Source organism: Balaenoptera borealis (assembly GCF_965194805.1).
Source record: "Balaenoptera borealis genome assembly, chromosome: 16".
Classification (NCBI taxonomy): Eukaryota; Metazoa; Chordata; class Mammalia; order Artiodactyla; family Balaenopteridae; genus Balaenoptera; species Balaenoptera borealis.
Window position 1 is genome coordinate 38,273,559 of NC_138872.1, and position 15,097 is coordinate 38,288,655.

At 40.2% G+C, this 15,097-nt stretch overlaps 1 long non-coding RNA gene across 2 annotated transcripts in view; it reads left to right on the forward strand.

Moving 5' to 3' along the window:
• Positions 1–15,097, forward strand: part of LOC309612904 — a 48,089-nt gene that overhangs the window by 6,069 nt on the left and 26,923 nt on the right. Inside the window, exon 2 of one of the 2 annotated variants that reach the window (XR_014235391.1) lies at positions 14,377–15,030. This is a non-coding gene — a long non-coding RNA (uncharacterized lncRNA). Of the gene's footprint in view, positions 1–10,919; positions 15,031–15,097 lie in introns of those variants that run through there. The other variant, XR_014235392.1, reaches the window with a different exon arrangement.

A 15,097-nucleotide genomic window follows, 5' to 3' on the forward strand; every position in this document is an offset into this window, starting at 1 on the left:
AAGATCTTGCTGTGGTTTATGTCAGAGTGTTTTTCCTATATTTTCCTCTAAGAGTTTTATAGTGTCTCATCTTACATTTAGTCTTTAATCCATTTGGAGTTTATTTTTGTGTATGGTGTTAGGTAGTATTCTAATTTCATTCTTTTACATGTAGCTGTCCAGTTTTCCCAGGACCACTTATTGAAGAGGCTGTCTTTTCTCCATTGTATGTTTTTGCCTCCTTTGTCATAAATTAGGTGCCCACGTGTGCATGGGTTTATCACTGGGCATTCTATCCTGTACCATTGATCTATATTTCTGTTTTTGTGCCAGTACCATACTATCTTGATTACTGTAGCTTTGTGGTATAGTTTGAAGTCAGGGAGTCTGATTCCTCCAACTCTGTTTTTCTTTCTCAAGATTGCTTTGGCTATTCGGGGTGTTTTGTGTTTCCATACGAATTGTAAAATTTTTTGTTCTAATTCTGTGAAGAATGCCAGTGGTAGTTTGATAGGGATTGCACTGAATCTATAGATTGCTTTGGATAGTGTAGTCATTTTCACAACATTGATTCTTCCAATCCAAGAACATGGTATATTTCTCCATCTGTTTATGTCATCTTTGATTTCTTTCATCAGTATTTTATAGTTTCCTGAGTACAAGTCTTTCACCTCCTTAGGCAGGTTTATTCCTAGGTATTTTATTCTTTTTGTTGCGATGGTAAATGGGAGTGTTTCCTTAATTTCTCTGATTTTTCATTGTTGGTGTATAGCAATGCCAGAGATTTCTGTGCATTAGTTTTGTATCCTGCAACCTTACCAAATTCATTGATTAATTCTAGTAGTTTTCTGGGGGCATCTTTAGGATTTTCTAGGTATAGTATCATGTCATCAGCATACAGTGACAGTTTTACTTCTTCTTTTCCAATTTGTGTTCCTTTTATTTGTTTTTCTTCTCTGAATGCTGTGGCTAGGCCTTCCAAAACTATGTTGATGTTCTGCATCTATTGAGATGATCATATGGTTTTTATTCCTTAATTTGTTAATGTGGTATACCACATTGATTGATTTGCATATATTGAAGACTCCTTGCATCCCTGGGATAAATCCCACTTGATCATGCTGTATGATCCTTTTAATGCACTGTTGGATTCTGTTTGCTAGTATTTTGTGCAAGATTTTTGCATCTATGTTCATCAGTGATATTGGTCTATAATTTTCTTTTTTTGTGATATCTTTTTCTGGTTTTGGTATCAGGGTGATGGTGGCTTCGTAGAATGAATTTGGGAGTGTTTCTCCCTCTGCAAGTTTTTGGAAGATTTTGAGAAGGATTGGTGTTAGCTCTTCTCTAAATGTTTGATAGAATTCACCTGTGAAGCCATCTGGTCCTGGACTTTTGTTTGTTGGAAGATTTTTAATTACAGTTTCAATTTCATTACTTGTGATAAGTCTGTTTATATTTTCTAATTCTTCCTGGTTTCGTCTTGGAAAATCACATCTTTCCAAGAATTTGTCCACTTCTTCATGGCTGTCCATTTTATTGGCATATAGTTGTTTGTAGTAGTCTCTTATAATCCTTTGTATTTCTGCAGTGTCAGTGTGATTTCTCCTTTTTCATTTCTAATTTTATTGATTTGTGTCCTCTCCCTTTTTTTCTTGATGAGTCTGGCTAAGGGTTTATCAATTTTGTTTATCTTCTCAAAGAACCAGCTTTTAGTTTTATTGATCTTTGCTATTGTTTTCTTCATTTCTATTTCATTTATTTCTGCTCTGATCTTTTTGATTTCTTTCCTTCTACTGACTTCGGGTTTTCTTTGTTCTTCTTTCTCTAGTTGTTTTAAGTGTAGGGTTAGATTGTTTATTTGAGATTTTTCTTGTTTCGTGAGGTGAGACTGCATTACTATAAACTTCCCTCTTAGAGCTACTTTTGCTGTGTCCAGTAGGTTTTGGGTCATTGTGTTTTCATTGTCATTTCTTTCTGTGTTTTTTTTTTTTTAATTTCCTGTTTGATTTCTTCAGTGGATCTCTTGGTTATTTAGTAGCGCACTGGTTAGCCTCCATGTATTTGTGTTTTTTACAGTATTTTTCCTGTAATTGATTTCCAATCTCATAGCACTGTGGTCAGAAAAGATGCTTGATATGATTTCAATTTTCTTAAATTTTCTGAGGCTTGATTTGTGACCCAAGATTTGATCTATCCTGGAGAATGTTCCATGAGCACTTGAGAAGAAAGTGTATTCTGCCACTTTTGGGTGGAATGTTCTATAAATATCAATTAGATCTATCTGATCTATTGTGTCATTTAAAGCGGTGTTTCCTCATTTATTTTCCGTTTGGGTGATCTGTCCATTGGTGTAAGTGGGGTGTTAAAGTCCCCTACTATTACTGTGTTACTGTCAATTTCTCCTTTCATGGTTATTAGCATTTGCCTTATGTATTGAGGTGCTCCTATGTTGGGAGCATAAACGTTTATAATTGTTATATCTTCTTCTTGGATTGATCCTTTGATCATTATGTAGTGTCCCTCCTTATCTCTAGTAACAGTCTTTATTTTAATATCTATTTTATCTGATACGAGTATTGCTACTCCAGCTTTCTTTTGATTTCCATTTGCATGGAATATCTTTTTCCATCCCTTCACTTTCAGTCTGTATGTGTCCCTAGATCTGAAGTGGGTCTCTTGTAGATAACATGTATACGTGTCTTGTTCTGGTATCCATTCATCCAGTCTGTGTCTTTTGGTTGGGGCATTTAATCCATTTACATTCAAGGTTATTATCGATATATATGTTCCTATTACCATTTTCTTAATTGTTTTGGGTTTGTTTATGTGGGTCTTTTTCTCCTCTTGTGTTTCCCACTTAGAGAAGTTTCTTTAGCATTTGTTGTAAAGCTGGTTTGGTGGTGCTGAATTCCCTTAGCTTTGGCTTGTCTGAAAAGCTTTTGAATTCTCCATTGAATGTGAATGAGATCCTTGCTGGGTAGAGTAATCTTGGTTGTAGGTTTTTCTCTTTCATCACTTTAAGTATATCCTGCATCTCCCTTCTGGTCTGCAGAGTTTCCACCAAAATATTGGCTGATAACCTTATGGGGACTCTTCTGTATGTTATTTTTTGTTTTTCCCTTGCTGCTTTTAACATTTTTTCTTTGAATTTAATTTTTGTTAGTTTGATTAATATGTGTCTTGGTGTGTTTTTCCTAGGGTTTATCCTGTATGGGACTCTCTGTGCTTCCTGGACTTCGGTGACTATTTCCTTTCCCATGTTAAGGAAGTTTTCAGCTATAATCTCTTCAAATATTTTCTCAGACCGTTTCTTTTTCTCTTCCTCTTCTGGGACCCCTATATTTTGAATATTGGTGCATTTAGTGTTGTCCCAGAGGTCTCTGAGATTGGCTTCAATTCTTTTCATTCTTTTTTCTTTATTCTGCTCCTTGGCTGTTATTTCCAACATTTTGTCTTCCAGCTCACTTATTCGTTCTTCTGCCTCAATTGTTCTGTTATTGATTCCTTCTAGTATATTTTTCATTTCAGTTATTGTGTTGTTCATCTCTGTTTGTTCTTTAGTTCTTCTAGATCTTTATTAAACATTTCTTGTATTTTCTCAATCCGTGCCTCCATTCTGTTTCCAAGATTTTGGATCATCTTTACTATCATTACTCTGAATTCTTTTTCAGGTAGATTGTCTATTTCCTCTTCATTTATTTGGTCTTGTAGGTTTTTACCTTGCTTCTTCACCTGTGACATATTTTTTTGCCATCCTTTTTTTTTTTTTTTTAATGAGTGGGATTGTGTTCCTGTCTTACTGGTTGTTTGGCCTGAGGCTTCCAACACTGGCGTTTGTAGGCTATTGGGTAGAGCTGGGTCTTGGTGCTGAGATGAGGAACTCCATGAGACCTCACTCTGATGAATATTCCCTGGGGTCTGAGGTTCTCTGTTAGTTCAGTGGTTCAGACTCAGAGCTCCCACTGCAGGAGCTTCATCCTGACCCCGGGCTCGTGAACCAAGATCCCGCAAGCCGCCTGGGGCAGCAAAAACAAACAAACAAACAAAAAACAGTAACAAAGTAAAAAATAAAATTAGACCAGGAAACTAACAGATATGTTAGGAAGAATATAAAAATAAAAATATAGATGAATCAACAACCAGAAGGTACATCAGTGCCACAAGAGTAAAAAAGAGGAGGAGGGCAAAGAAAAAAAAAAGGGGGGGGGGGTGGAAAGGCCTTGGCTGTGGAGGATGGGGCCCAAGCAAGGGCCAGGTTTGCGTGCTGGGCTGGGCCAATGCTCAGACCCCCAGGGCTGGAAAAGCCCCTGGGGGCTGTGGGGGGTGGGGTTTAGGCTCAAGGAACAGAAGGGACCCAGGTGTGGCCCCCACCCCTGGTCTCAGAGAGCAGGGGACCTCACCTCAGAGGCCAGCAGCTTTCCTGGGCTCGAGTGGGCAGGGCAAATGCCCTCCTCTCCTCTCCTGCTCCTCCAGTCTGGGAGGGCCCCTCCCACCTGCCTCTCCTGATCTTCCCTCAGCCTCCTTCCTATGCCCCCAAGGACCCACAAGACCTGGAGGGGGCTTTGGAGGGCAGGGAATCAGCCTGGGAGCTCAGCAGGCTCCCCCGGCTAAGTGGGCAGGGCAATTGTCCTCTGCTCCTCTCCCGTTCCTCCTGGATGGCTCCTCCTGCCTGCCTCTCCTGATCTCCCCGGCCTCCCTCCTATGCCCCCAAGGACCCCCACAGCCTGGAGGGGGCCTTGGAGGGCAGGGTACTGGCCTGGGAGCTCAGCAGGCTTCCCGGCCCCAGTGGGCCAGGTGATCGCCCTCCACTCCTCTCCTGCTCTTCCTGGAGAGTCCCTCCCGCCTGCCTCTCCTTGCCTCCCTGGCCTCAGGGGTGCCGATCCTGTCTGGTCTCCACTTCTCCTCCCCACTCAGTCCCCCTACGTCCTACCAGTTCACTTTGGGGTTCCTCCCATCTCTTTGGGTGTCAGAGTCCTCCAGCAGTGGCTGGCATGTGCCCTAGTTGTGGGGAGATGGTAACTCCGCGTCTTCCCACACCACCATCTTGACTCCACCTTCCCACATGCTCACTTTTAAATTTTAGTCAATTAGTTAATTTGTTAGAACCCTAGACCCATATTAATTAATAGTCATGTATCCTTATTTTAAAAAATAATTTTGATGTAGATGCTTCTAGGGTTTCACCATGAAGAAGGGTGTTGACTTTTGTTTTGAAATATATATATATACTTATATACATATTTTTTTCATATTGACAGACTTTCTTTGTGTTCTTACTTTACTAAGGGATTTTTTTTTGTTCAGAGAAATTTGAAAACTATCCAAAGGTAAAGTGAATAATAACACACATTCATATATCTGCCAATCAGAACTGGGGATTGGATATATTCTCCTCTCTTTGCATCATCCTAATTTAAATGAAAGAAATAAAGCACACAGAGAAAGCTGGTGTTTTCTTTGTCTTCCACCTGTAGTTTGCTCTTTGTGTCCCAAGCCCAGAAGAAAATGTGAACTGAACATGTATATTTTTCACTCCATTTTAATACACTTACATACGTATGTATGTCTTGATGAATAACATATAAAGTTCATTTTTGTGTTTGGAAGTAGGACATAAATGTCAAGGTGTGTATCATCTGAAACTTGCTTTTTTCCACTCAACATTTTGTATGGAGCTCTAGTTATATGACTGAATAGGGAAAATTACATTATTTTAACAGTTATATTGTATTCTAGTATATAAATATACCAAATGTTAGTTATTTGTTCTCCTATTGAAGTAATTTAGACTTTCCTCCCTATTTTAAAGAGCCTCGCATTGGAAATAATTGGAAAAGTCTGCATAGAAACCTATGCAAGAATTTCTCTAGAATATATACCCAAGATTAGAATTTTTCAGTCACAGTACATAGGTTTTCAGTTTTATTAGATACTGCCAAATTGTTCTTCAAAGTGATTTGACCAGTTTAAACTCCCAAAAGGAGTATATGAAAGTTCTATTTCATACCATCTTTGCCATCTTTTTTATAGTTTCAAATGTTTAAATGTTAGCCTATGTGGGGATGTGAGGTGGTATTGTACTGTTGTTCCATTTTCAGGTTCTAAGGAGTTTTTTAAAAATGGAAATAAATGTTGTTTCTATTCAATGCCTTTTCTGAATATATTGAGGGTTTTTTTTTAATCCATTCACATTTTAAATTATGTTAACTGATTTCTCATAGTTGAATTATCTTGTGATTCCCATAGATCATGTTTTGTTATTCATCTAATGCATTGCCAAATTGCATGCATTAATATTTAATTTATGAGTTTTTATATCCATATTTATAAATAAGTTTGTAGTATAATTTTTTTCTTAGGCTATTTTTCTCAGATTTTGGTATCAGTTTATGTTCTCTTCATAAGGAATTAGGAAATATCCTTTCTTTAGATTCTGGAACATATTATATAGTATAGGGAAAAAATCTCTTTGTTTTCAGAAATCTTTTTTGAAAAAATTCACCCTTGAAACCAGCTGATCCTGGTGCCTTTTGGGATTTTAAGATAGTGTAGGTTGGGAGGGGCTTAGGGAAGATATGGAAGTAGCTTTATAAATGTTTAAATTTTTTAATTTAAAATGTTTAAAATTTCTTCATTGACTATTCATGTTAGATTTTTGTATCTCAAATAGTTTCAACTTTGCTATTTTTTCCCTGGAAAGTTAGCTAGTTTTCCCAGGTTTCAAATTAATTCACTTATAGTGAAAGTTAGATATCTTAATGATCTTCTAGAATATATAAAGAATATTACAACTCAACAATAAAAAGACAACTCAATTTAAAAATGAGCAAAGGATCTGAATAAACATTTCTGCAAAGAAGATATATAAATGTCCAATAAACACATGGAAAAATGCTTAAAATCATTAGTCACTAGGGGAATGCAAACCAAAACCACAAAGAGATATGACTTCCCACCCACTAAGATGGCTATAATCAAAAAGACAATAACAACTATAGGCTAAGATATGGAAAGGAACCCTCATACATTGCTAGTAGGAATGTAAAATGGTTCAGCTGCTTTGGAAAATAGTCTGACAGTTTCTCAAGAAGTTAAAAATTGAGTTACCAAATGACCCAGCAATTTTACTTCTAGGTATATACCCAAGGGAATTGAAAACATATGTCCAAACAGAAACTTGTACACAAATATTTAAAAAACATTATTTATAATAGCCCCAAAATGGAGACAACCCAAATGTCCATCAACAAATGAAGAGAAAAACAAAATATGGTATGTCTGTACAATGGAATATTATTTGCCCATAAAAATGAAGTACTGATTCATGCTACAACATGGAGGAACCTTGAAAGCCTTACGCTAGGTGAAAGAAGCAAGACAAAAAAAGCCATATATTGTATGATTCCATTCATGTCGAATGTCCAGAATAGGCAAATCCACAGAGACACAAAATAGATTAGTGGCTACCAGGACCTGAGAGAGGAAGAATTGGGAGTGACTACTAATAGATATGGAGTTTCTTTTTGGGGTGATGGAATGTTCAGAAATTGGATGATGGTGACGATTGCACATTTCTGCAAATATACTAGAAATAATTGAACTGTACACTTTAAAGTGGTGAATTTTGTGGTATGTAAATTACATCGCAATGAAAATATATTAGTGATATTAAGAACATAGAATCTTAGAGCTGAAAGGGATTTTAGAGGTCATAAATTTCACATTCAATCTAATACGGATGGTCAGGGGTCTTTAGTTGAAGTCTTTACTTCTCTAAACTGGAGCTCAAAACCATTCAATATCGACAAGCTTTAATGGCTAGAAAAAGTTCTTTTTTATTGACTTGAAATTTTCCTTTTTTAAACAGTCTCCTACTGATTCTTGTTCTGGTATAATGAGTGAAACAAAGGAAGTCTCTCTGCCACACGCTTCTCCTTCACATATTTGAAGATGGACATCATGTCCCTTCCATGTCTCTCTTTCCCAAAATTGTTAATTTGGGGATAGTGGCATTACCAGAGGTTTCATTCTGTGTCTCCCTCCCCCCTACCCGCCTTTTTTTTGTTTAGTTAGTTTTTCTAAAATTACTGCAAACATCACATTTGTTATGTAATAGGAAGAAAAAGATACTGGCAAAATATGCCCTCCCAAATTGAGAATGACTTGATCAGGGCAAGGGGCAGTGGGTCTGTTTATTTACTTGTTGCAGGTCTGACTTGGGGCAAGACTGTAAGGATTACGACTATGTCAGATCCCCCCTGCTCTCACTCCCCCCACCCCCAAGCTGGCCGGTTGAGCGTCCCCTTCCATGTTCTCTTGCAAAGCTGTGCTTCCTGGACTCACTCCTCAGCTGAAGGTGCGGAGGCAGAAATGGAAGACCCAACTCCAGCCCTCAATTAATTCAGAATCCGTGCCCTCTAAAGAGAACAGTTTCCTTCAGTATCGTCTAAGTTTGCAGTCATAGTGAACAGTGGAAGAGTTCTCTTCTCAAGAGGAGGCTAGGATTAATAGAAACGCAAGTGAGAGAGAGCTTAAAAAATTCACATATCCACTGCGGGAGTGAATGGAGGTGGGTAGAATCTGGGAGAATAATGCATGTTTCTTCTCCTTGTCCCAAACATGCTCCTTGGATAAACCTGTCAGCCACAGAACACTAGGCAGAGGGACCCTAAGCCTTACCCAGTGCACCAGGAGTTAGGGTTCTATTCCTCCCCACAGTGTCTGTGATTGACAGAATACCATGCTGGTTAAACACGTAGACTACAACTGACAGCCTAGGTTTGAATCCCAGATCTCAGTTTCCTCATCTGTGAAATGGGGATGATAATGCTTACAATTTACAGGGTTGCTATGAGGATTAAAGCTAACACACACACATATGTATATACACACAGGCATATGTAATTCACACATATGTGTATACATTCAGAAAGAGAACAAGAGAGAGAAAAGAGAGAAGAAAGAGAATACTTAAAGTAGCTTCTGACACATCGTATGTGCCATCTAAATCTATATAAATGGTGGCTACAGCCACTGCTGTTGTTGTTTCAGGTAGTGTTTAGGCCTCAAATCTTCTAAATCCAGTGTTTATTTTACACTTACAGCACATCTCAGTTTGGATGCTAAATTTCCCTTTGTAGTTGAGAAACCTATGCAGGATAAAGTAGATTCCCAGGCCTAAATTGTTCTGGAGGGAGCCTGACTTTCTCCAGCTCATCTTTCACTTTCACCTGTTAACCCACCCGTGCTTTGGTTCAGTGGATGCTCAGCAAGGCTGTTCACTAACTTTCTACTTAATCCACCCACGGCTCCTGCTGACCTAGATTTGCTGTCTTTCTCAATCCTCTTCCAGCTTTTCACAGCCATGAGGCCACATTGCAAAGCTGAATAGGGCGTGGTTCATTGAGGCAGCTCTCAAACCTTGAACCTCCCTAATCCATAGGCGGTTCCTGACTGCTTTGGTTATCTTGACTCCCTGCACCCCCCGCCCCAGGTAGAGAGCCGCTAGAGCCTCACCTTCCCATCTTCACTCCATGGCCTTGTGCGTGGGACTCTGACTCCCCTCTATTCCTCAAGGCTGGCAGCTTCTGGGAGCACATTGGACTGTCTCTTCTCTGCCCAAGTCTGTTGCATGTGCTTTGTGCTCTTAACCGTTCCCGAGGTGAGTCATCATTCATTCCTTTGCTCATTCATTCATCTAGGAAGTCTTTATTGAAAGCCTACTGCATGCTGCGCTTTGCAGGGAATGGATGCAGACAGACGCTGGCCCTGCCCTCGCCGGAGAGGAAGGTCTATGGCAGTGAAAGTGGTACTAACTTTTCAGCATCAAGGATTGTTCCCAGACTTTTTGCAGTGTAACCTGATGAAAAAAGGCATTTAGGCAATTCTAGAGAGAAAGAGGTTGGGGGTGAGGTGGGGAACCAACGATGGTGTTTAATTTTGGATATGGTACTTTGAAGGTACTTGTGAAAGACCCAAGGGGAGATGTGGCTAAATGGCTCTAGAGCCATGCTGTCCAACATAAACATAACGCACACCACATATGGAATTTTAAATGTTCTAGTAGCCACATTAAAACAAGTCAAAAGAAACAGGTGAAATTAATTTTAATACTATTTGTATTTAACCAAGTATATCCAAGATGGTATCATTTCAGCATATAAGAAATCCTGCCATTTGCAACAACATGGATGGAACTTGAGGGCATTCTCCTTAGTGAAATCAGCCAGACAGAGAAAAACAAATGCTGCAAGGTATCACTTATACGTGGAATCTTAAAAAAAAAAAAAATCAAACTCATAGAAGCAGAGAGAGTAGAAAAGTGGTTTGCCAAGACCTGGGGTTGGGGGTGGGGAAATAGGTAAAAGGGTACAAACTTTCAGCTATAAGATGAATAAGGTCTTGAAGATCTAATGTAAAACATGGTGACTATAGTTGATAAACATCGTATAATTGAAATTTGCTAAGAGAGTAGAACTTAAATATTCTTACACACAAAAAAGGAACTATGTGAGGTGATGGATATCTTAATTAATTAGATGGTAGGAATTCTTTTACAGTGTGCACATATATCAGATCACTGTGATGTACATTTTTTTTTTTTTTAAAAACCAGATTTTATATTTTATTCAAATCACATTTATTTTAAATTTATTTATTTATTTATTTATGGCTGTGTTGGGTCTTCGTTTCTGTGCGAGGGCTTTCTCCAGTTGCGGCAAGCGGGGGCCACTCTTCATCGCGGTGCGCGGGCCTCTCACTATCGCGGCCTCTCTTGTTGCGGAGCACAAGCTCCAGACGCGCAGGCTCAGTAATTGTGGCTCAGGGGCCTAGTTGCTCCGCGGCATGTGGGATCTTCCCAGACCAGGGCTCGAACCCGTGTCCCCTGCATTGGCAGGCAGATTCTCAACCACTGCGCCACCAGGGAAGCCCTGTGATGTACATTTTAACATTTTATTTGTTAACTATCCCTCAATAAAACTAAAAAAAAAAAAAAGAAAATTTGACAATTTTTTTGTACTAAATCTTCTAAATCAAATACATATTTTATACTTTCAGCACACGTCAATTTGGAAACTAAATTTCTATTTAGAGTTGAAAAGTTTGTGGTTGAAAAAGTAGATTCACGTATTTAAATTGTTCCAAACATAGTTAAAAGCATTCCAGTAACTGAATTGAGTATCATTTTAAAAATCTAAATAAATTAAAATTAAATTGAATTAAAAATTCAGTTGCTCAATTGTACTAGCTGCATTTCAAGTGCTTAATAGCCATTGTGGTTATTATCTACTGTTGCGACAATGCAGTTTCTAGAGCTTAAGTGGGAGAACTGGCCTGAAGATTCCTCAGACTACAGATGGGATTTGACACTTCACCCAGGAAGAATACATGGAAGGAGAAGAGATGCTGGGTGACCTCCATGGGCCTGCCCCTCTCTGTGCTATTTCTGAAACTTAGCCATTGCTTATAATGGTTCATTATCTGAGATTTGGGCATGTGATGAAGATCCTAGGCCATGTTTGAAAGTGGGACCACCGAGATTGTCATTGAAATGTGGATATCTGTTGTTTGAGTATGAGAGTATGTAGATGTTTGCTGAGCCCCCCTGTTTGCTGAGTCCTCCTGACCCCTTGGAGATCTGGGTAAACTTCGCACAAACCCTATCTCATGGCCTGCCAAGGCAGGTGCTCTCCTGAGATTCCTTCAGCTTCACCATCTCCTCTAACCTGCAGGATAGGTTTGGTTTCTGTATCAATTCAAGTCATCTAGTCTGGAAACCTGGACCCTTTACTGCTTTCTACGAAAACTTCCCTCATTGTTGAATTGGGCATCTTGCTGAAGGTTGGGGTCAATGACAAAGTGGAGCTGTTAACGGCATCTCTGGCTTCCCTCTGAATCCTAACCCCTCCTAACTTTTGCATGGCTCTCCTCCTTCTCCTTCCTCAGGGACCAACACATTGTCTGGTTTCCCCATAACAGTTCTGTAACTTAAACTGGTTCTTGTGTTTTTCCATAAATCCTAAATGTCTTGTCAGATGTTTTCATCCAAGCAAACGCAATAGCCTCCTTAAAGAATTTAGATGAATAAAATGTGTCCTTCTCCTCCACTATTGCAACTACTTTCCGAACTGGGTCTTTAATTCTTTATCTTATCCTGTGCCATGGCTCATCTTTATGTTCCCTATGATGCCTGCTCACAGAAAGTGCTCAGGTTATATTTGTTTAATGACTGCCCCTGTTTCCTGCTTCCCATAAAACCTCTCTTTCAGAGGAGAGTTGAAGTAATTGTTCCTTTGCCCATTTCATCCAGGCCACAGACAAAACCACAGCTCATATTGTGGCTGAAGCTTACTGAAAGCTTCCTTTCCTCTAGATGCAGCCAGTTTATTTAATCACATGGTAGAGTTGGCCTGAGGGTAACAATGGGCCAGGGTTGTTGGAACAGTGACTGCTTATGGTTGAGGGATGAGGGCCTTCAAGATTTAGCATGCTGCGGCCCCCGAAATTGAACCTTCAAGTCTACGAACTTGCAATGAGTGCGGTCAAGATGAGAATATTGGCTGGTTTTGAGCATCATCAAGAAACAAAACATAATCTAGGTAGTTTGGATGCCTACTGATGGCTGAGAAAGAAAATAAGAATTTGTGTAGCCTTAAAGGGTAAAAATTAGAGCACTGCCAGTGGCCTTTGAGGCACATCATATAGGCAAAGTGAAGTGGCAGCTTGAGTTGCTAAAGAATTATTTTGTTCATTCATTAATTCGTTCACAAGGCATCTTCTAGACTAGCATTTACTGAGTGATTAACATGTATCAGCCACTATTCTAAACACTTGCATCAGCTCACTTAATCCTCCCAATAACCTGGTAATCTGGCATTGTAAGAAGCTAACTTGCTCACGCTTATTGAGCCAGTAAATGGTGGAGTCAGAAATTGAACCAGGATGTCTGACTCTAGAATCTTTTGACTTTACCACTAGGTAGGTGACAATACTGTCCTCCTGTTCTTCTGGACTTTATGTTCCAGTAGGTGAGACAGCCAGTAAACATAAGTAAATATTAAATAGGAAATATTATTTCAGACAGTAAAAAAAAGGATATTGCAGAATAATGATATTGACTAACTAGGAGAGCAGAGTGGCTCCTTTAGCTGGATGGCCGGGCATGGCCACTCAGAAAAGACGATATTTGAACTGAAATGCAAACGATGACGAGAAGCTAGACACATGAAGATCTGGAAGGAGGGCGTTTCAGGCAGAACTTAAACAAGTTCTAAGGCAGGTCTAGTAAAACTGTTGATGCTCTGCCTAGATCCCCTTCCCTGGGCCGAGGCACCCATTCCCTAGCTGTGGATGTTGGTTGCTATCTGCTCACAACTTCAGTTTCCCTCAGCCGGAAGAGAATGCCTGAGATTATGTCCTTCCTCGGGGGGTGGGCCACAGTCAGTGGCTGATTGACAGAGCGGTACAGGATGCTGGTCCCATGTCTCAACTGGTGCCATGGGATCACCTGGCCAGCCTGGTCTCCAGTGGGGACCACATCTTTGCTTGGCTTCTTCCCATTTCCTCTTCAGCTTCCCTCACTCTGTTTCAGTTTTGTCCTGAGATCCGTCTCTCAATAAACCACATGCACAAGAATCCCCATCACAGGCTCTGCTACTAGGAAATCCAATCCAAGACAATGGGAAAGAGACTGGTGTCATGGAAGGACAACAAAGGAGGCCAGTGTGGCTGAAGCATAGGGAGCAAGGGAGAGAGCATTAGGGGATGAGAGTGCAGATGGGGGAAGAGGATGGCCAAAGGGAAATTAGGCAGACTAGGTGAAAGCTTAGATTTCATTAAGAGGCCAACAGGAAGCCTTTAGAAAGTAAGTGGGGTATTCAAATACTCTCTCCAGTTGTGGTGTAGAGAATGAAATATGTGGGGGGGGGGGGGTGAGGCAGAGAGCCTTGCTGACCATCAATTGTAATATTCCAGCCAAGAAATCATAGTGCCTTGAATTTAAAAAAGTAGTGGCCAAGGAGGTGAGTAGGGGCTGGATTTAGGGGATATTCTCGAAGTAGAGGTAGGACTTCCTGTTAGATTGGATCTGGCAGAGTTAAGAAATCTAGGTTTACTTAGTAGTCAGGCAAATGGCTAGGTTGGTGGGAACAGTACTTGCTTTATCAAGCCCTGGAAATGTTTCAAATGGGTTGTCTTCTCTTAATTCCAGCTTCCTCATTGGTGCATGAACCTGAAAACTAACACAGTTTTGAATTAACTTGATACAACATGGTAGTTAGGGGAAAGTAATAGAATCATTTAGTTGTGACTTTCTCCATGAAGTCATCCCTAGAGTTGTTCGTACCTAAGTGTGTTTGCTCCTTCTTACTCTGTCTCTTTCTTTAACATCTACAGTGTGGCTTTGATCAGATGCTCCTTTTAAGCTGAGAGAAGGCAGTTCCATAGCTCCCTGCTTTCTTCTGGGCAGGTGACTTTGTACATGGCTTCCTGCCACAGCAATTGCCTTGATTAAGCAAAGGCCAAGGAGCCCCGCAGCACCAGGGAGGGCAGAACACCATTCTCTTCTTGCTCTTGATTCCAAGCGGATGTGAGTGGGAAAGAAAGTAAGTGTGGAGTGACTGTGTGAGAATAATTACCTTTCCCCCCAGAGAGCCTCCTGGAATATGGAATAGATTAGGACACGCGGAAGCTGTGAATACTGCAGATCATGCCGAGAGGGGCGGTGAGCATCCCAAGGGCCCAGGCCTCCCTGATTTCAGGGTGAGGCCTGGAATTAGCGGGAGGCCCTGGATGGGAAGTCTGGGCTCCTGGTGCAGGAAGGGAGCTTTCCTTCATTCTCCTTTGTTCAAAAGAGAAACTTTTTTTTTTTTTTCCCCTCTGGTGGGAGGTAGGACACATGTATAACCAAAAATTTATTAACTCTTCTTTACTTTCTTAAATCAGGGAGGAAAATGTTAGCGTCTGTGTCTTCCAGGAGCATATCCGTCACAGAGCTCCTTGGGGATTGGGGATGCAGTGATTGGAAAAGCAGATCCACTAACGAGAAAAGTGAGTCTTGATCACAGAAAGATGCTTTAACAGACCCACAAAAAATTGGAGGGACAGAGTCCACATG